Raw genomic sequence first — 23,713 nt, 5'->3', positions numbered from 1 at the left:
TACATACACTCACCCACATATATACATATATATATATATATATATATATATATATATATATATATATATATATATATATATATATATATATATGTATGTATATAATTTAAAGACAAAACACTATTAAGTAATTCTATAAAGAAGAATTTAATTCATACCCTCCAGAAAATAAATATATCATAAAAACCTAACTAAAAAAAATCAATAAAATACAAAAAAGAATAACTAGTAAATGATATAAAATGACTACGCACGTTTCGTGGCTATATTTTCAAATAGATAACTACTAAAACCAATTCAATTAATAATTCTATTAATAAACAAATCAATCTACAGTTAAATCTATTCAAAAATATAGTCACTCGTCTGGTCTAAAATAAAATAAAAATAATAATTAAAAAAATCAATGTACGTATTATAACTTATGATAAATATCTTAATATCTAAAAAAAAATACTTGCTTTAACAATAAATAAATAAATAATCGGAAAACATTTAACGATATTTCAAAAAATAAAAACACAGCTTATCTTATCGAAGAATTTTATGTGTGTGTGTGTGTGTGTGTGTGTGGGTGTGTGTGTGTGTAGTACATGTATTTAATGTTGCTTTTAATTGAAACATTATGGTCATTTCACGTTGAAATCAACGGTTCTCGTCCGTTTCTCGAAGTTACGTAACGTTGAGCCTAGTTAGTACTTAGATGTGTGACCATTTGGGAAATCTAAATGTTGTAAGCATTCAAGGTAGTGCCCTCGCATGGCCACAATCCAATGATTGAAACAAGTTAATTATTCGCTTATTACTTAGACTTAAGCAACACAAAACATAGCTAGGTTGGTTGAATATTTAGGCATTGGTAGGATATACGTTATCTGGAAGATGCTGTAGGATCGATGATTGAATCTTATTTATCAAAGCTTAACTATTTCAAAGATTTCTGATGCATTTCAAGAGTCACTGCTTGCCAAGATAACAGTTATTCACCTCTTGTTCTAAGAAGAATCGGTTTATAGCATGCTGTTAATAGCTGCAATGTGTCAATGGTCGATGCCTATTTTCCATTCAGAAACTATAGCTACTTGGAATAAGTTCCTTGGATACACAAAACTCCTTTTTCTCTTAGTACAGTAAACTTCCTCTTATCCGGTATTCAAATAACCGGTGCTCTCAAGTAATCGGCACCCAGAAAAAAATAAAAGTAAAAATAAAAGAGAATGTGTTGTTAATTAGAGGCAAGAGAATTTGTGTTAATTTGTGTTAATTGTTTAATTAATTGTCATTAAAAACATAAAATTTCTGTTGTATCCAAAGTGGATTATTGCTTCTCAAAATACAATACTGAATTAAATTTTACGGCATTTTTAGTACCTGTATTTGATTAGTTGAATAAAGCTTGTTCTTTACCTAGATTATATTTTTATTCCTTCCTGTTTGTCTCATTTAAAATATATTCCCAATGAGAGAGAGAGAGAAAGAGTGGGGATTAACGAGTTTTAGGTGCTATGTCTTTTAAAAAGTGATTATCAGAAATCCGGAAAATTCAGTCATCCAGCTAATTCTCCAGTCCCATTGGTGTCAGATAGGAGAGAGATTTCTGTAAATACAAAATCATTTTAAATCGCATATAATTTGAATCTATTCGGCTCATTGCAAAATATTATGTACCATACTTCAACTTACTCTTAATCCACATCGCCTTTTACTCTTAATCCACACCGCCTTTACTACGATCACTACAGCAGCTTTTGCTTTCTTCGACCACCTAGATGCATTTTACATCTACCCTAGCCAACTTAACACAGCCGTCACCTCGATTTCTAGTTACTTCGATACTCCTTACTAACAGCTATTTTACTATAGTTCGTCCTTACAACAACCGTCAAGAGCAGTGGTTTTCAAAATGAGCAGTATTGTCCCCCTGGGGGCGTTGAAGAAAAGTGGGGCGATTCATGTGAAAATTGGGGCGATAATGGGGTGGAAATTCATGTAAAAACAACAAAATAATGGATTCGTAAGGTTAAGTTTTATTTGTGAAGTACAGTTGCCTTGGATTTGCTTCAGAAAGAGGTCTATGTTTGTGATGCTTAGTTGGGATGGGGGCGCTAGGAATGTAACCTGGGTGTCAAGGGGGTGACAGCCCGAAAAAGTTTGGGAACCACTAGTCTAGAGCTAACCTCCCTGTACAAACTTTTATTAGATTGACCATCAGCTGCCCCTTACTAAAAGTCTGTGTTTTGTTCAACTAAGTAAATGTATTCAGCACCCACCACTAGCTCACCTAATACAGCCATCTTCTTTGTTTCTAATTCCTTCGTAGCTTCGTACTAATCACTTTTTCCAAATAGTCCTTCCCAGGAACATCAGCCTTCTAGAGCTAATATTTCCGTTCATATTCTTGAATTGATTCACTGTAAACATCAATATCCTTTTTCTCAGAGGGTGTACAAAAGGTCATTCACGCAGCCCCATCATCGTGACTAAATTATCAAAAAATACTATAGTATTGTGTAATTTATTCTGATCAGATGTACGAAGCCAACGTTTGTCAGGTTGACCTATAGTCGATGAAATCGATTCCAATATAATTTATGGTAATTCATTTATCGACTTCCGAGGGTGATAGGATGATAGGAAGCAACGAGATTCCTGGAGCCCAAAACGAAATTGAATTTAGACTGGTTTTCAATAGCTTCTGTCAATTTAACACCATTAACCACAACATTCATTGAGGAGTGTGGGTTCAAATATCTTTATAATTATACATTTGAGAAGAAGGAATGAGTAAAGGGGTCTCATAAAGATTGGGGTTGCCCTCTAATTTGAAAGACACCCTGTGTGTACATAAACTTGCGTAAAAGTCGAAACACTATTTCTGGCCAAAAGCTCTGCAATTTTCCATATATCTCGTGCAAAAGTCAAATTTACTTTTTCCCAGTTAGCACATTTGTCGAGTGGGTTGATTCGAGTTAAAAATTCAGGCGTAAATATTTATAAGAGCAACGGTGTCTTATTTATGAATGTTGTTACTTCGCAGGAGAGCATTTTGATGTGCCATATCGGTATCACGATTATGGAACCTGGCAGAATCGTTACCGTGTCGGGGAAAGTACTTATCGGCATTTCTTCCGACTTTATGTTTTGAGTTCAAATTCCGTTGAGGTCGACTTTGCCTTTTATCTTTTCGGGGTCGATAAAATAAGAACCAGTTGAATACTGAAGTCGATGTAATCGATTTATCTCCTTCCCTGAATTGCTGGCCTTGTGCCAAAATCTGAAACCATTATTATTTTTCATTAAAAAGCAGCGAGCTGGCAGAATCGTTAGAACATTGGACAAAATGGTTAGCGGTATTTCGTCCAGTTCTTCGTTCCGTTTTCAAATTCCTTCCATCCTTTTCATGCTTTCCAGATTTTTCAGTGAGGAGTAAATTTCAGTACACAAAATATTACACGTACATGTTTGCACCAATATGTATGCTCAGTATCATACAAAACAATTGTATATTCACAAATTAGCAGAATTAAAGAACGCTAACTCACCAGATACCTAAACATGGTTACATTTACGATACAACTTTCATTCAGTTCTTTGTGTACTGAAATTAAGACTACATGAAGAAAGTTATGAAATGGTTGTAATCATATGGAAAAATAAATTATCTTCACTTCTCACATCTCCTGACCTTATGATGCATGTATGTATGTATGTATGTATGTTTGTATGTATGTATGTATGTATGTATGTATGTATGTATGTATGTATGTAAGTGATTGTTCAGTTTTATTTCAAAATTTCTTGCCAATAGAGAAAGAGTCGGTTTCTAAACTAGATCCGAGGCTCCTTCGTTGGAATTTCAACATCAGCAACAGGGTATTTTTGTGTGTGTGTATGTATGTATGTATGTATGTATGTATGTATGTATGTATGTATGCATATGTGCAGATTTGTACGTTTTGCTTTATCTATGTATTCTCATGTATGTAGTTGAACATATTGACATCCTCATATATATATATATATTTAAATGATAAATTTCTGGAAAGTTTTACAGATTTTTACAATTCCAGTGATGGATTGGATCGGTAGACTTCGAATTAGCTTTTTCCTTTCTGATTTTGAGAAGCCTAATTTCTCACGATTGGTAGGCAGTGTGTTACATGTATGCATGTATGTATGTATTTATATCTATATCTCTCTCTCAATACCTAACTATATTTGGAAACTATCTTGTCTCAAGACTTGAGTATTGTAATATCGGAATGGTTTTCAGCAAGCTAATAAAACAATACTTAGTTTAAAAGGGCATCTAACTAAAACAAAGAAGCTAGCTGCACCTCTCAATAAGGTCTATTTAGAACGAGTTGTAGTGGTTGTTTGATCGTTAAAATGTCTTTGGCGATACATAACACAACACAGCAACAGGAAACAGAGAATTCGATCAATAGGCTGGTTCAAATTGTGCCTTGCTTCCCGAATTAGTTACGTCGCTTTGTATCCTTTTTTTTTTCGAACCCTACTAAGATCGATGCAACTTTTCATTCTTTTGCTATTACTAAAATAATTACTAGTCGATGTTAATGACAGGATTCGATATAATTTATTGGTTTCTCACTACCAAAAACTGTGGCCTTATATCGAAGATATAAATCAATATTTTGGAAATCAAACGTAAAGATGAGTTAACAGGGAAGTTAGAGCACTGTATCATATCTCTCAGAATATTTACCGTGTTTACTTGAGTATAAATCCTGGGTATGGCTTTAAATTGTATCCGCTTGTAGGGCCCTGTTTCCAAGGTTTTGAGGAGTGTAGAACCATCTCTTAGCCGTTATTATTCTCAGGTCTACTCCGACCTGGTGTAGTATCTTGTGTCAGGGACCCAAACATAGGTTAAATAACATGTATTCACCTGAGCCAGGATCCATTGAAATTATATGATGAGGCTTGATGGATGTGAATTATTTTGGCAAATGAGCTTATTGGATCAATGGCAAATATCACTAGATCATGAGCGGATGAACAGACAACTAACTGTCAACGGCCAGAATCCACCAGTTTAGCCAGCGAATTACTGTTATCTATAGTCGGGCAGTATACAGATGAGATATTCCAACTAGCGAAAGAGCAATTTTACTAAAACCCAAGTCAGTACTTACGTTGTTTATTTAAGTCTGGTTCTAAGTCTATCGGTATCTTTTGCCGAACCGCTCAACTACCTAAGTTAACTATTACCAGTTGTAAAGGGTTTGTGGGGTTAACAGCCCAAAGACACACACCTGCTTAGATATATTCACACACACACACACACACACACACACACACACACACACACACACACACACACACACACACACACACACACACACATAGATATATATTAATATACATACGACTTCATTCAGTTTCTGTCCATCAATTTTACTTACAAAAAGTTTTGGTCGACTCTGGACTATAATAGAAGACATTCGCGCAAGGTGCAGTGCATTGGGACTTGACCCAAGCTACATGGCTGGGAAGCAAGCTATAATTCATCCTCAAGGGATTAGTCGGCCCGGGGTTATAATAAAGGACACTTGCTCAAGGCGCCGTGCAGTGGGACTGAACCCGAAACAACACGGTTGCAAACCGAGCTTATTAAACTCCCAGCCATGCATTACTGATACCCTCATTTCACTTCCGTCACTGAGGTTCACAGAAAATATGAATATTCTAGTATTCAAGTTTCCAAATGTTGCCTGATAATATAGGGCAGTCATGGGCAACTTGCGGCCCGCGAAACTCGCAGCTTAGCATGCCCAACGAAAAACCTACCTTAAAATTTTATTGTAGTGCGGCCCGCCATATAATGATGCATGTCTCATGCAGACCGCTTCTCGAAAATGTTTGCCTATGCCTCATATACGACTTCTTTGTCTTATGAAACATTAAGTTGTATTTATGAATGAGGTAATGGCTAAGATGTTTGATACACAAGGCTATTTAGCCATTATAACCATCAATTTGAGGTAGAAGAAGGCACATGCTCATCTCATTCCGTATTTAAGAAAAAGCTAAAAGATACCGCTCCTTCCCGAGTCATTTAGACTTATAAGGCCGGTTTCTCAATTTTTGTGGGGTTGACAGGATTACTCATTTTTGCCAGCTGAGTGAACTGGAGCAACATATGAAGTGTTTTGGTCAAGCGCAAAACGCATTACGCGGTCCTCGAATCGGAACCATAATCTTACGATCATAATCCCAGCATCCCTAACCACTAAGGCATGCGCCTTCACCCATTCCGTATTTCTTTCCATTTAACTTCTGTTTTACCAAGATCTTTCTGAATCAAATACAATTTATTAGCAAAAGATTATAAGTTACCTCCCATATCTGCAAATCAATTTTTCAAACAATATTTTGCTTTTAAAATATTTTTTAAAAGCAATATCGATTTATCGATTACGCCTTTAATAATAATTATCAACATCCATCCAAATTTGGATCTGGTCAGATGGTTTATTTAAATAACATAGAAAAACAAAAAAACAAAAAACCCAATTATTTTAAACTAAAACTATGTTACTCAGAGTGGAAGCGCAATGGCCCAGTGGCCCAGTGGCTAGGGCAGCTGACTCGCGGTCGTAGGATCGCGGTTTCGATTCGCAGACCGGGCGTTGTGAGTGTTTATTGAGCGAAAACACCTAAAGCTCCACGAGGCTCCGGCAAGGGTTGGTGGCGAACCCTGCTGTACACTTTCACCACAAGCTTCTCTCATTCTTTCTTCCTGTTTCTGTTGGACCTGTATTTCAAAGGGCCAGCCTTGTCACACACTCTGTATCACGCTGAATATGCACGAGAACTACGTTAATGGGTACGCATGTCTGTGGAGTGCTCAGCCACTTGAAAGTCAATTTAATTTCACGTGCAGGCTGTTCCGTTGATAGGATCAACTGGAGCCCACGTCGCGTAACCGACGGAGTGCCACGACAATGTTCCTCAGTCATAAATAACTTGTATTTGATAAGAGAGGACGAAATTCAGCTAACTTTGAAAAACACACGAATATACACATACGCAGACACTGACGTATTGCTTATTCACTAAATTTAGTTTCCGAGAATGTGCGGTAACGGAATTTGTTTTGAAGTTAAAACATATAACTTTTATTGAATAAGAAAAGACAAAATAACGAAGTGGATAAAATGGATTATAATATTGATTTCAAATTTTGCCGCAAGGCCAGCAAATTCGGGGAGGGACCTCCTCAACTGGTACTTAATCGAACTCGGAATGGTAATGTCGACTTTGGTGGAATTTGAACTCAAAAAAAGACGGATAAAATATCGCTAAGCATTTTGCCCAGGGTGCTAACGATTGTGCCAGCGATCTACCTTTAAATTGTTTATAATATTTAGTCCTTTATGAAGGTAGCGAGCTGGTAGCATCGTTAGCATGCCGAACAAAATACTTAGCGGCGTTTCGTCCGTCTTTACATTACAAATCCAGGATCTTCTTTAAAACGGGGGCCACATTTTTCATTAACGAAACACTTTGAAACTTGGAACACTGGTAGAATGTGTCATATAAAACATCTTTTTCTCTTAGTCTTCTTAACAAAAAAAGAAATCCCTAAGTTATTCCATGTTAAAGTTGTCGTATTTCTGTAATTTCAACCAATCACTGACGTCCATTCAGCCGATATACATTAAATGCCGACTACATAAACAAACGATTCTGAAACAATTCTATCGGTAATAGGGTTAGGGTTAGGGTTAGGGTTAGGGTAAAACAGCAAATTTAAAAAGAAAAAAGCAAATAAAACGAAGAAAAAAAAAGAAAATGAAAAAAGCAAATTTAAAATAAAAAAAGCAAATAAAACGAAGCTACCGCTTAATCAGCCAAATGAGTAAAAGTAAGCAACTGAATACTTGTCAGTGATTGGTTGAAATTATCGAAATAAGACAATTTTTTACATGAAATAAATTCGAATACAAAAATATTTTTCTGTTCTATAACACAAAATAGATAAGTATACGAAGTTTGAAAGTCTTTCGGTACCAAAAACACTACGTAAAACATTAATGAAAAATGTGGACCCCGTTTTAAAAAAGATCCCAAGTCCAAATTCTGCTGAGAATGACTTCGCTTTTCATTTTTTAGGTGAGGGTGGGTATCGATAAAATAAGTACCAATTGAGCACTAGGGTCGATGTAATGCGACTTACTCTCTCCCACAAACTGGCAGCCCTTGTGCCAAAATTTAAAATTAATGTTTAATTCTGTGAAGGCGGCGAGCTGGCAGAATCGTTAGCACGCCGGGCGAAATGCTTAGCGGTATTTCATCTGCCGTCACGTTCTAAGTTCAAATTCCGCCGAGGTCGACTTTGCCTTTCATCCTTTCGGGGTCGATAAATTAAGTACCAGTTACGCACTGGGATCGCTGTAATCGACTTAATCGCCTTGTCTGTCCTTGTTCGTCCCTTCTATGTTTAGCCCCTTGTGGGAAATAAAGAAATAAGAATCGTTACTTTGCCAGAGAAAAATGCTTAGCGGCATTTCTTTCAACTTAACGGTCTGAGTTCAAATTCCGTTGAGGTCGACTTTGCTTTCGTCCTTCCGAGAACGATAAGGTGCCATTTGAACATTGGGGGTCAATGTAATCAACTTACTGCTCTCCTCGAAATTGACGGCCTTTTGCCAACATTTGAGAACAATATTTAGTTCTGTCGTTCCTAGGGTTGCGTATATTTTTAATGTTTAATTTAATAGAAATATCAGTCACGGTTGGATCAAATTACATACCGTTGCCTTTATAAAGAAAGTAAAAGAACTACATTAGTTAATCTTTTTCTTTCTCGAGGTATAGAACTCATAAGGCCGGTCAGTTGGTTCTTAAGTAAACGAGATCACAGCTGTGTCTATGTGGCCAGAAGTTGTTTCCAAAGTACATGATTCTGGGTTCAGTCCCACTCCGTAGTACTTAAAGTAAGTGTCTTCTACAACAGCTTCGAGGCAACCGAAACCTTGTGAGTGGATTTGGGAGACGGAAACTAAAAGAAGCCCGTCCTGTATATATATATATATATATATATATATATATATATATATATATATATATAATAAATGAGTATATGCATATATACGTACATGTATGTACATACCTACATCTACATGTATGTATAGATGCATATCTGGGTACAGGACGTTGCAAACAAAACGTAGACAAAATGATAAACAGAGTGCAGAAAACACACAGGCCACATAGAGAACATTTCCTTCATATATATATATATATATGTATATATATTATTTAGTTTAAAAGAGTTCCAACACTGTCTGTTTTTTATGTTTTATTTATATTCCCGCAGAACCAATGTGGGGTATAGAATATGGAATATACAATATATAATATAATATACAATATATAATATAAAATAAAATAAAATAAAAATGGATGGCACCATGAAAGAAAGTATTGAATGTAGATGAAATATTGAGTGTTCAATATAAAGGATCAAATATATAAATATATAAATATAAATATATAAAGGCGACTCGAGTTTCAGGGCTATTTCCCTTCGTCATGGCCGGTATGACAGACTTTAACAGACTGTAATTAGTTGGCTGGTTTTCTGTCTTTTATACCAATTCCTTTGGACGGCAGCAGTAGGTGTTTGGCTATTTTTAGAATTGATGTCAAATCTATTTTTAGAAATGATGATATATTAATTTATTGTTTTGTGTGGGTTGTAGGGATAAGATTTTTAAACCCCAAGTAAGATGGATTTAATCATTGTTTGTTAAGAGTCGGTTTGAATTTCTTAATAAAGTCCTTTTCTTTGCATTTTCTTTTAATTTCATTCCGGTTGTAAAGTTTATGGAATGGAAATATAATAAAAGTTTGATGACCACATGTTGCTAGATGGTTACTCAGTGGTATTTGGCGGACTTCTGGGTTTTTAATCTGTCGTCGATGTACCCGTGAGCGTTCCGATAGTGCATTACCTGTCACGACGGACTTTCAGTCTCATATGTGTGTATGTGTATATGTGTGTGTGTTTGCTCTTGTGCATGTGTGTGTGTGTGTGTGTGTGTGTGTGTGTGTGTGTGTGGTGGTATTCCACTACCACTTGACAACTGGTGTTAGCGTTTTGGCAAGAAGGTCGATAGAGTAAGTACCAAGCTTGTAAAATAAAATACTTGGTTCGATTCATTCGTCTCAAAATTCGTCAAGACTGTGCCCCAGCATGGCCGCAGTCAAATAATGACTGAAGCATGTAAAAGATAAAAGACACTCCTTTAAAGGAACGTCAAGTCCATTGCAGGGTTCAAGATCCGCAATTTTGAGGGGAGGAGACTAGTCGATTACATCGAACCTAATATTTGACTGGGACATTATTTTATCGACCCTAGGGAAGAAATGGCAAAGTTTACTTGGGCGGCATTTAAACCGAGAACGAAAAGAGTCGGAAGAAATGCTGCTCGGCATTTCTTCCGATGTGCGAACAACTCTGTCAACTTTCCTCGTTAATAAAGTCCAAGATAACACTTGTTGTTGTTGTTGTTGGCACTCCGTCGTTTAGGACGTCGAGGGTTCCAGTTGATCCGATCAGCGGAACAGCCTGCTCGTGAAATTAACGTGCAAGTGGCTGAGCACTCCACAGACACGTGTACCCTTAACGTAGTTCTTGGGGATATTCAGCGTGACACAGTGTGACAAGGCTGACCCTTTGAATTACAGGCACAACAGAAACAGGAAGTAAGAGTGAGAGAAAGTTGTGGTGGAAGAGTACAGCAGGGTTCGCCACCATCTCCTGCCAGAGCCTCGTGGAGCTTTAGGTGTTTTTGCTCAATAAACACTCACAACGCCCGGTCTGGGAATCGAAACCGCGATTCTATGACCGCGAGTCCGCTGCCTTAACCACTGGGTCATTGCGCCTCCCCAAGATAACACTAAGAAAGAATAAATAAATAAATAAAAAAAAGCAGGATGGTCGTGTTTGTTATGCCTTTATCTACTTAATAAGCTTGAAACACTGGACAAATGAGTTGTAAGCTTCTATTCTAGGACTGGCTAAAAATATTCTTTTTGAGTCAATATAATAATATCATGTGTGAAAAATTCACCGAAAGCAAATAGCCAACAGCGATTTCTCGGTGTTTATTTTTCATTGCACTGAAGTCGATGAAATATGTTTCAATAATATACGGTTGTCAATTCTATTTAATACATCATCTATTACATATAAAAAATAATTTTGTGTCCAATCAAAAGAAATGAACAGCGTTTGAAGCAGCGAGTTTCTTTCAGTAAGATGATACTCTTAAACAGTTGAGTTAGCATTACGACTTTGATTACTAACAGGAGATTTATAATTGTCTTCAGAGCATTATTGCTTAAACAGTTTGATACTCGAAAAGCGACGAGCTGGCAGAATGGTTAGCAGCTCGAGCAAAATGCTTAGTGCCATTTCTGTGTTTAAATTCCGTCGAGGTCGACTTTACCTCTCATCCTTTCGTGTAGTTTATATGATCGACTTCCCCTCCCCTCAAAAATCACTAGTTCAGTGTCAACACTTGAATGTAGCATTTGCTGCTCGAGAGGCGAAGAGTTGGCAGAATCGTCAACGCGCCGGACAAAATGCTTACTAGTATTTCATCCGTCCGTACGTTCTGAGTTCAAATCTTGCTGACAACAATTTTGCCTTTCATTCCTCCATTATTTCATATTCGTTTTCGGTTATCTTCTTAGCTCAAATCTCGCTAATCTTATTTCTGTCTTTCACCAATTCGGGGTCGATAAAATGAAGTACACGTCCAGTACCGGAGTCTATGATATTAACACCTATCCTTCCCGTCAGAATTTCCGGCCTTGTAAGGCAGCCGGTTGGCAGAAAGGTTAGCACGCCGGGCGAAATGCTTAGCGATATTTCGTCTGTCTTTACGTTCTGAGTTCAAATTCTGCTGAGGTCGACTTTGCTTTTCATCCTTTCGGGGTCGATAAATTAAGTACCAGCTGCGTACTGGGGTAGATCTAATCGACTGACCCCCTTCCCCAAAATTTCGGACTTTGTGCTTAGAGGAGAAAAGAATTTGCCGCCTTATACCTAGATAAAGAAATATTGTCCGGGGAACGATTAGCGACGATCTGGCAGTATCATTAGAGCGTCGGAATAAATACTTTGTAATACTTCTGCTCGCTCTTTACATTCTGAGTTCAAATTCTACCGATGTCAGGCTTGCTTTTCAGTCTACCAGAGCCGATAAACATAAAGTACTAGTCAAGTAGTATCAGCTAATCCTCTCCTTCTCAAAACTGCTGGTCTTGGTCCCTAAATCAGAAACCATTTTTATCATATTCGAATTTCTCATTGATAAAAGTATGTTGCGTTGTTTTCTCTATCCAAACAACCATCCCTTCCTTTTAATCTACAAGAAAATTCGCTGACAACAATTCTGCGATAATTAATCGATTACCAGTTCCATTTACAAGTAGTTATCCGATCAACATATTCATCAATAGCAAATTTTAATTAATACCATATTTAAAAAAAAATGAAAATGAAAATTGATATATCAAATAGAGTGTTCTAAAATGAGAATGTGTAAGTTAAGTCTCTTTAATATGTTAATATAAGTGGTTTCAAATTTTGGCACATGGCCAGCAATTTAGGGGGAGGGGTAAGTCGATTACCCTAGTGCTCAGCTAGGACTTAATTTATTGATCTCGAAAGAATGAAAGTCAAAGTCAACCTCGGCGGAATTTGAAATCAGAACGTAAATGCAGACGAATTACAGTTAAATATATATAATGAATCGTTGAGCTAACAAGCCATTTTATTTTCCCAGCAGCGTCCTGATGTTTTCATCTCTTAAGAGAATGCTCTTGTTTAATCATTAAAGTTTTGGTCGGTGAATAGTCACCGGTAGATAGCTGTTAGAGGCTTATTGTCGGTGAATTTTTCAAACATAATCTTATACCGAAACAAAGACATTATTTTAACCAGTCATACAATTCAAACTCATATCTCATTTTTCCAGCGTCCGAAACCCCATTATGTGATCAAAGGCATTACAAACACGACCAACTCGTTTTTCTAGTGTTACCCTTCAAGATAATATATTCTTTTCATTATTAACGCGACAGAAGGCGGTAGGCTGACAGAATCGTTACCGCGCCACGAAAAATGCTTAGCGGTATTTCGTTCGTCTTTACGTTCAAAGATCAAATTCTGCTGAGGTCGATTTTGCCTTTCATCAAATCGGAGTCGATAAAATAAGTAGCATTCAAGCACTGGGGTCGATGTAATCGTACACCCCTTTCTCCAAAATTTCAGGCCTTGTACCTACAGCAGAAACGATTATTAATGCGACTGTAAGGTGGTAAACTGGTAGAATGGTTTAGCAGTATTTCGCCCGTCGCTACTTTGTGAGTTCGAATTTCGCCGAGGTCGACTTTGCATTTTATCCTTTCGGGGTGGATAAATTAAAAACCAGTGAAACACTGGGGCCGATGTAATCGACTAGTCCCTTCTCACAAAATTGTACCTTTAGTAGAAAGGATTATTATTACTATTATTATCATTATTAAAACAGTGAGCTGGCATAATCGTTAGAAGGCCGGGCAAAATGCTTAGCGGCATTTCGACTGTCCTTGCTTTCTGAGTTCGAAATTTCACCGAGTTCGACTGTGCCTTTCATTTCTTTCGGGATTGATAAAATAAATACCAGATGAGCAGAGGTGTTGGCGTAAACGACTAACGCTCTCCCCCAAATTTCAGGCCTTGTGCCTATTGTAGAAAGAATAATTATTACTAGTCCTTTATTTTGAAGTAACCATAAACATCTCAAGAAACGACCTCTTTATCCCCTCTGGAATCTCTGTGTACTCTGCATAAAGATCAATCATTTTGCTGCAGTGCAATAATTCAACAATCATCTTCAGAATTCTTTGCCAAATTGATGTCAATTCGTAGGTCTTTAGTATTTTCGCTATTCGTGCAATTGTGAATCAAAATAAATAAATAAATAAATAGATAAATAAATAAGTAAAGACAAGACCCTCCTTCATCTCTTTTTCTGGAGTTTTACATTTACGGATAGAACCTAGTCAATAATTCTGCGTCAATATTTGCAGTAAATTGCTTTAAATATCGGCTGAACAATGGCCAACACCGCCATCGATTGTTGACGAATAACACGAAGATAAGAATCTAGTTTGGAATATCAGCAAAGTAACCAACATTAGAGGTGTCCCAAAAACATTTTTGATATTGATTCCAGGGAGAATTCACTACTACTACTACTACTACTACTACTACTACTACTACTACTACTACTACTACTACTACTACTACTACTACTACTACCGTCTTTCATCTCTCGTGTAATATTGATAAAATAAGCACCATGCATGTTTTGGGCCCAGTCCAATTGTCAGCCTCCTTCCAATCTCTTTGCTACAAATTTGTGGGTTCGTGCCAATCAGAGAAAAGCGTTATCATTATTGTTAGCATTAGAAGCTCTTTTTGGTGAGGGCGGTGATTTCCTTCAATCGGTGGCGTATTGACCTCAATACTCTAAAATATCTAGGTCCATCTAATTTGTGTTCAAATCTCACCGGAGTCAGATCATCTGCTCTATTACATATTTTCACATTAGTTATTTGGCTTCTTATCTAAACGGTAAAAGCCTACAAGACAAAGTTAATGACTTAAAATAGAAGAGAACCTGACTAAATATTTTGAAAATTTCAGTCCATTTTTCTAATTATGATTTTGTGCCAAACAAGGCTTGGGGGCCACTTTGGCGTAAGGAACTACAAAGGCAGAAGAGAAAGTCCTACAAATTCAAGTTATGTTAATCGATAGAAAGCTTAAAGGCTGAATATCATAGTCCAGGTGAAGCAAAACAATGGTAATGAGTTCCAGAGAGCAGTAATCTGAGAAAAGAAGCTATTGAAATTACATGACGTTTAATAGAGAAATGATGCACTTGAGATTATTCTGTTAAATATACTGCATATTTATTCACATTGATTTGAACATATGCCTTATCTCGTAGCTTTGAAATTTTGATGCGATTGTTTACTTTTAGAATAAGATTGTAAGGCAAGTGTCAGAAGTCGGATATTTCTCTGTAGTATCAATAAAAAAAATTAACGTAGTATAAAGATAAACAAACTATTCATCCCATCTTTATTAACATTTCTCAATTTCATTCTTTGTATATTGCAACCCTCGTGATAATTTACATTTGTCTCTCTACCATATCCCTCACATAAACTTTTATAAATATATGTAAATGTAATTACGGATATATCTTTCAAATGAATTTGATGTTTTAGCGGCAATTCCACGTTCAATATTAGCAACATTTTAAACGATCATTTTCTAAGCACATGAACTCAACGTTCTAATAAGTTGTTTGTTTGCATTTGAAAATTCCTAAACATAGTCCTCAAATAAGTTATTTCGTAATTCAAGACCAGAAAATATACTTACTTTTTCCTGAAGATATTCAGCAATATATCGTTTATTACATATATAAAAGTTACAATATTGATGATTCAAACATACTGTCAGATTGAAACATATGTAGGAATGTTTGGGGATATTTTTTCGGTTGTTTTGTTGATGCGGTTCTTTTACTTATTCTTATTGGTATCTCTTTTAATTTGTATTACTTTTCCATTGTGATACAAATAAAATGAACCAGGCATCTATTATATATTTTCTTCTCCATTTTCTTTTATTGACTTTATATATATATATATACACATATATGTATATATGTATGTATATGTATATATATACACATATGCACATGTGCATACATGTTTATAGTATATATGCATATTCATAAATAATACGTATATACATACATATATGTGTGTATATATGTATGCATGTAAGTATGCATGAATATCAAAAGCAGTAAAATGTTTTTACACTCTCTTCAAAGTTAACAGCTAACCCTTTCAAATAAGAATAAATTACTCCATAAATTTTATTCATTATAAATGTTTCAGGTATTCTGTTTTACGCTGTGTTCTAGTTAAATATTGTATATATTTACATATACTTAGAAATACATACATAAGTACACACATATATGTACATACATATACATATACATATACATATACATTTTTATACACCAATACAAACAAGCACAATATATGTATGCATACAAATCTATCAATTATTTCTCTTCCCTTCTGTGTGTGTGGGTGTGTGTTATATAATCAATATTGAAAGAGAGGGCGAGAGGGTGACAATGAATGCGTTTATATATATATATATATCTCTCTCTCTCTCTCTCTCTATATATATATATATATATGTGTATGTATGTATGTATGTATGTATGTATATATATACACACACAAACGCACACACGCACACACACAAATACTCAGAAGCTGCCGCACAAATTTGCAAATTCAAACCACGTGATCGACCCGACTCCCTTCTTTGTCTCCCACCCTAAAATAATCTCCATCCCCCCCTCTCTCTCTCTCTCTCTCCTTCGCCATCTTTCCCTCTTCAACAACAAACAAAGCACAATAAACTCAATTGAACTCACAAAGGAATAATGAATAACTCCCCCCCTCCTCCTATCTGGGGCGGCGGTACTGTTGCTGTACAAACATCAAAACAGAAATCTATATGATTGTTTGCCAAAGATTCTCTAACGAATACACTTCAACCCCTAGGCCATCTACATATTTTCTCAGTGCTCTTCTTCTTCTTCTTCTTCTTCTTCTTCTTCTTCTTCTTCTTCTTCTTCTTCTTCTTCTTCTTCTGCTTCTGCTTCTTCCTACTTTCTCATCGTTCCGCTCCTAAATTTTCCTAATCTTCTCTTCCACTTCCGTCCCCTCTTCCACTTCCGTCCCATCTTCCACTTCCGTCTCCTCCTCCTCCTCCTCCTACTACTACTATCCATTTGAATTAATGTTATGTAGTCGCATTCCTCTTCACGTAAGCCCACCCCACTCACCCATCTCTTATCCTTACTCCTTTCGTCCTGTGTCTCCCCATCTTTACTTTGCACTAACCACTATATCCATCCATTCAATCCCTCTACTCTCCGCCCCCCACCCACCGGATGTCAACCCCTATGAAATTTCCTACCCGGGTACAGTTTTCCTTGCAGATGACCCCTTGATGTTTACTCGCACTGTTTTCGAGATCGGCGACATTGATGCCGTTAGCGTTCGCATTAATGTGTTGATAATCGAGGTAAGAAGTTCCAGAAGGTCGTCTTTTGAGGAACAAGGAATGGTAGTAGCGGTAAGAGTTAGGGTTAGGACTGGTGGTATTGGACAGAGGAGGGCACGGCATTGAGGTAAGTAGCTCGTGAGGGTCCAATTGGAAGAGGCATGGGACTAGTTAATTCCCACAAACAGAGGTTATGGTAGTAGCAGTAGAAAATCAGAAGGATTTGACAGTACATTTGAGAGTCTGAACATCAGCAATATCGTCTGCGACTTATCTCAGGAAACCCGCAAGGGTTGTATGCACAACCCTTTCTTTCCGCACTAAATCTTGAAAACAAAAATACAAGCCAATAGGAAGCGTCTATGTGGTTGCTTTATCTGCTTGAGATAGCAGTTCAATCGTTGAGTTGGTGAAAAAATATTAACCCTTTTTTTGAATGTTACAGTCAACTAAATTTTGTATCTGACCCTTTCGATTTGTACTCGTTCAAGTTGGGGAGCAGGTTTGTTTTTAACTTATTCTTTTACTTGAAGCACTGCCTTGAAATCGATCCCTTTACTTTTTGTTTTAAAGTTTGGTACTTATTCTATCAGGGTCTTTTACTGAGCCATTAAGTTACAGATACGTAAACAAACTAGCATTTGTTGTCAGTGGTGAGGGATACATACAGAGACACGCACGCATACACACACACACACACACACACACACACACACACACACACACACACACACACACATATATATATAAACATACACACATACGAGGAGATGCAGAAAAGTTCCTGGCTTTAGGTAAAAAAAAAATTACAAGCGGATCATTTAATTATGATTATATTCAACATATTCCCCTCTCAGATTCACACATTTATTGCAGCAGTCCTTAAAAAAAAAAACTGATGTTTGGGCCTCAAGCCAGGCCTTTCGCGACACCTTTAAAGCCAGAAACTTTTCATACCCCCTAGTACATATATATATATATATATATATATATATATAATTATGTGTATTTCTTCTATCTTAATGAATAAAAATTCTTCTGATAGAATAAATGCGTTAATAGAAACCAATGTAGCAAAGAACACAAAATAACTGTGGTTTAGTTCCTGTTTTTAAGGCAGGAACTCCTTGAAATTTTGGGTATTTGAGTATATTTAAGAATTTAAGGAATGGAGAAAACGCGGTCATAATGTCTTACGTTTAAGATGATTCCCATGCTTTCCCTGATGAGAAGGTTACAATTTTAATATCAAAGATCCCTATGGATCACACAGGTTGTAATCCTTTGAAACATATGTAGGAATAAAGTATGCAATTATAACATGCGTTTTCTCCATTCCTTAAATTCTTATATACATATATATATATATATATATATATATATATATATATATATATATATATATATATATATATATATATATATATAAAATGAGAATTTACAAAAAAAAAAAATGCAAAAGACGATGACGGGTGCGTAAACAACAAACAGATGTATTAGTTTGACGCTTGGGAAATGAGAAAGTTTTTTACGTTTCGAGCCGACGCTCTTCGACAGAAAGGAACAAAGAAATAAACAGGGAACTTTTTGATACCACCTCACATGTATATGTATGACCAAATGAGGGACGGCTCTATGTCGCATCTAGGCCCGATGGTACTAGCTATCTCATTCAAATCTAACCCAGCTGCTCAATTAGGGACTATCTTGGATATTCCCCGTCACTCCGACGGATGAACATACTATGTATATAAAGTACGACCCAACGAGGATCACCTCTATGTCATACCTAAGGCCTGATAGCATTAGCAATCTCATTCAAACCACACCCAGCTGCTCAATTAAGGCCAACTTAGGGTTAAGCAAAAAAAAAAAAACAACAACAACACAACGATGCTCCCATCCCTCGCAGAAGACAGATGATAAATTAATTATTGACAAGTTAATAAGGGAAAACCAAACTATAATAAAACCAATTGAATATAGAAGGTCAAACAGGAAGGTTTTGATACTGAATAAAAAGCGAGAATTTCCTACATCACACTTCGTTCTTGGCAAGAGATATATATATAGAGATACGATTATCGAAGAAATCTGAGTTGATATCTAATCGATAAAGCTAGATAAATTATTGATTCCTACATTGACTGACTGTGTAGTAGAAATGGTATCAAAATTGTTTAATGAGCAGAATAATTTATCAATTTCCAATTTCAGTTTCTGTTTCTATATTCAAGTGTGTGTGTGTGCGTGTGTGTGTGTGTGTGCGCGTGTGTTTACGTACGTACGTATGTATGTAACTATGTTTGTAATTTTTATCTCTCGCTATTTGCTGCTGTCTGTCTGTCTCTTACTGTGCTTATATATATATATATATATATATATATACGTATGTATGTAGGCATGCATGTATGTATGTATGTATGTATGTATGTATGTATGTATGTATGTATGTATGTATGTATGTGTGTATGTATGTATGTATCTATCTATCTATTTATCTACCCCTCTCTCTCTCTCTCTCTCTCTCTCTCTATATATATATATATATATATATATATATATATACATACATGTGTGTGTGTACAAAGAGAGAAGAGTGAGAGAGAGCTATGAAGAAACACACGCACACACACGTAGATAGAATAAATGTGTGTGTGTATGTGTATGTGTGTATGTACACACATATTTGTACATATACATATATAATTGTTTCAAACGCACACATACACACACACACACATATATATATATACATACATATATATATATATATATATATATATATATATATATATATATATATATATATGGAGAGAGAGAGAGAGAGAGGGGGGGAGAGAGAACGACAGAAAAATGCATATGTATATATACATGTATATATGTATATATATGTATACACACACACATGTATATATATCAAAATACATACATATATCATACATACAAATACACACACACATACACACACACATATATATATGTGGAGTGAGAAAGAGAGAGAGAGAGGGGCATACGCATATGTATATGCACACGCGTTTCTATGTGCACACACATACACATACACACGCATGCGCACATACACATACACACGCATGCGCACATATATACATGTATATATTCTTGGAGAAGTATCCGCCACTGCCTAGCTATTGTATGAAAATAACACTACGCAGTAATCTGCTAATTTCGACACACATTAGAAACTGTTTAATAAAATAAAAACGCTATTTTCGTTGAAGTAGAAATTAAAACTCAAACGTATTGGTCACGTGTTCAATCCAAGGTTTCCATGTCAACAATACTTCTGGTTTTACTATGAGGCGCCGTAACGTTGATGACATCGCGGTTTCGAACTCTTCAAGTACCAAGACTAAAGCGATTATTTAAAAAGATTTTTTTCTTATTTTCGAATAGCGTGGCCGTATGGTTAAGATTTCGAGTTCAATCCCCTACGCAGCGCCTTTGGCAAGTGTCTTTAACTATAGCTCTGGGACGACTAATGGTTTATGAGTGGATTTTGGAGACACAAACTGTGTAAATGACCGTTGTGCGTATGTGTCCTCGTGTGTGTGTGTGTGTGTGTGTGTGTGTACCCTTTTGTGTTACTTGTATCATTGTATACAACAGACTAACAAATGTTATACATCGCTGGACACAATGCACTTCCTCGAATTGTAGCTTTTGAATGATACCGCCCCACTGAGAATACAGACAGACCACACATGTACGCACACATGTACGCACACACACACACACCCACACCCACCCACACACACACACACACACACATACACACACACACATGTATCTGTGCGTGTGTGTGTGTGTGTGTGTGTGTATGTCTGTGTGTGTTTGTGTATGTCTGTGTATATGTGTGTGTGTGGATCTATCTCTGTATGTTTGCGTTTAACAACGGAGACTGACAGAATAAAAACCGTTCTTTTATTAAAGGAAATGTATTGATGCAGATTTGTTCAACTAAACTCTTCAAAGCGGTGCTCCAGCATCGCCGCAGTCCCATGATTGAAGCAAGATAAAAGATAGACGAGAGCTTATCTGCCTGGTTACATTCAATAATTCACAATAATTTCTCTTGATATACAGCCATGGCATTTATGGCCAAGCTGTGTTTGATAAGAAAACAAAAGCTTTTATAAACTGGCATTCCGTCGATTGCGACGAGGAGCGCTCCAGTTGATCCGATTCTGCTCGTGAAATTAACATGTAAGTGGCTGAGTACTCCACAAACACGCGTACCCTTAACGTAGTTTTTAAGTAGATTCAACGTGACACAATATATGACAAGGCTGGTCTTTTGATTTACAACTCATTTTTGACCAGCTCAAGGTCAAAACGTGCCGCCGGAAATCTGACACAAGACCGGATAGCCTAACCACCATAGCGTGTGGCTTAGTGGTTAGGGGTTACTTGGCTCACAATTGTAAGCTCGGATTTCAGGCAGCGCGTTTCGTATCCTTGAGCAAGTTATTTTATTTCACGTTGCTCCCGTCAAAAGTTGCCAAAAATAAGTGGCACCTGTAATTCAAAGAGCCAAACTTGTCACATTCTCTGTCATGCTGAATTTCCGCGAGAACTGCGTTAAGGCCACTTGTGTCTGTGGAGTACTCAGTCACTTGCATGCTAATTTCACGAGCAGCGGGTTGTTCAGTTGATCGGATCACCTCGTAACCGACAGGATGCCAGTGATATTCATATGTATAGAAAGCAGTAGGATGCAGTTTGAGGAGAATATGGCTGCTAAGTGAGATTTGCCGTTCGAGTGACCGGCTAATAGCTTTGTCGTTAGCTCTTCCTCTCCGTGCTTCTTATAATAATTCTGCTTGTCATTCGGTTACTTAGCCCGTTGGTAACGCTTTCACGTAATTAGAAAAACAGAAGGAGAGAGACAAAGAGAGAAAGAGAAGCGTCCATGACGTGAGGTAGAGGGGATGTAATTGTAGCGCTTTGACATAATTAGTTGAAGGGAAAAGAGAGGAGAAAAAAGGAGAGAGAAAAAGAAGCTAAGTCGTGCGTGCGTATGTATATATGTATGTATGTATGTATATATGTATGTATGTATATGCGTATGTATGTATGTATGTAAGTTTGTATATGTGTATGTATGTATGTTTTGAGATGTATGTTTAAGGAGGTGCATGTGTTTGTGTGCATGTGTGTACATATTCAAATATTTACCAAGTGCCAATATGTAAAAAAATGTATTTTGTTAGATGTGCGTGTATATTAATATTTATCAAATGAAATATTTACATAAATAAATATATAAATGTATTTACTTGATAGTTATCACTTCACGGACAACGTGGCATTAATCGATACGCAATAGACATTGCAAACTCAACGAAGAGCAACGGACACATCCGATCATGGCGTTGGTTGCATTCAAAGCTTTTACCGTATGTTGACGTCTACTTGGCTGTTTGATATATGACGTACAACCAACACGAGGGATTTGCTTAAAATAAAATGAAAGGCCTTTGTAAACTTCATACTCTCTCTCTATCTCTCTCTCTTACAATTTCTGTCACTCTTTCCCTGCCTCTCTCCCTCTCTTTCTCTCCCTCTGTTTCAAACCTTGTGTAACGATATGTAGGATACAATGTACAACACTGAATAAGTAATTAAGTCTATTGGAAACTTTTCTATTAGTTCCTTGAAAATGGCGGAGACTGTATGTCGATTGATTTGTATTGAAATAGTCAGTTACCGTAAAGCAAATCGCTTTCCAAAATTATATTGCATCCTTTATTCATCGTCAATATATCTATCTATCTATCTATCTATCTATCTATCTATCTATCTATCTATCTGTCTGTCTGTATGTATATATGTGTGTGTGTGTATACATATATACATACATACAGGATGTCTCGTAATAATGGGGACACATTTAAAACGTAACTACAATAGAGAAGAACACGTTTATTTTGCTGAGTACTCTGGATCTTCGAAATTACAAATAGAATACGTCCCATTATTAAGTGACACCCCAAGGCGGCGAGCTGGCAAAATTTTTAGCACGTCGGGCAAAATGCTTAGCGACATTTCGTCCGTCTTTACGTTCTGAGTTCAAATTCCGGCGAGGTCGAACTGGATTTTCATCTTTTCGGGGTCGATAAAATGAGTACCAGTCGAACACTGGGTCGATGTAATCGACTCACTCCCTCCCCTCAAATTTCAGGCCTTGTACCTGTGGTAGAAGGGATTATTCTGTGACACCCTAATGTGGAGGACTAACAGAATCGTTACCATTCCGGATTAAATGCTTAGCGGCATTTCTTCTGGCTTAACGCTCTGAGCTCAAACTCGGCCGAGGTTGGCTTTGCTTTTCATTCTTTCTGATTCGATAAAATAAGTGCCAGTTGAACACTGATGCAAAGATAATCGATTTAGTCCCTCCCCTAATATTTCAGGCCTTGTGCATATGGTAGAAAGTGTTTGGATGAGACCAGCTGAATTATGTAAAAACAACAAAAATATGCATAG

At 36.6% G+C, this 23,713-nt stretch overlaps 1 long non-coding RNA gene across 2 annotated transcripts in view; it reads right to left on the bottom strand.

Moving 5' to 3' along the window:
* LOC149133461 (uncharacterized) overlaps nucleotides 1–22,644 on the bottom strand; it is a 58,594-nt gene extending 35,950 nt beyond the window's left edge. For both annotated transcript variants that reach the window (XR_016243284.1, XR_016243283.1), the window contains exon 1: nucleotides 22,504–22,644. This is a non-coding gene — a long non-coding RNA (uncharacterized LOC149133461). The remainder of the gene's footprint in view (nucleotides 1–22,503) is intronic.
* Between the last annotated feature and the right edge of the window lie 1,069 nt (nucleotides 22,645–23,713).

This window comes from Octopus bimaculoides, chromosome 10 (genome assembly GCF_046866305.1).
Source record: "Octopus bimaculoides isolate indiv1 chromosome 10, ASM4686630v1, whole genome shotgun sequence".
Lineage (NCBI taxonomy): Eukaryota > Metazoa > Mollusca > Cephalopoda > Octopoda > Octopodidae > Octopus > Octopus bimaculoides.
The sequence above is the reverse complement of the archived record's forward strand: the minus strand, read 5'-3'. Positions and strand labels throughout refer to the sequence as shown.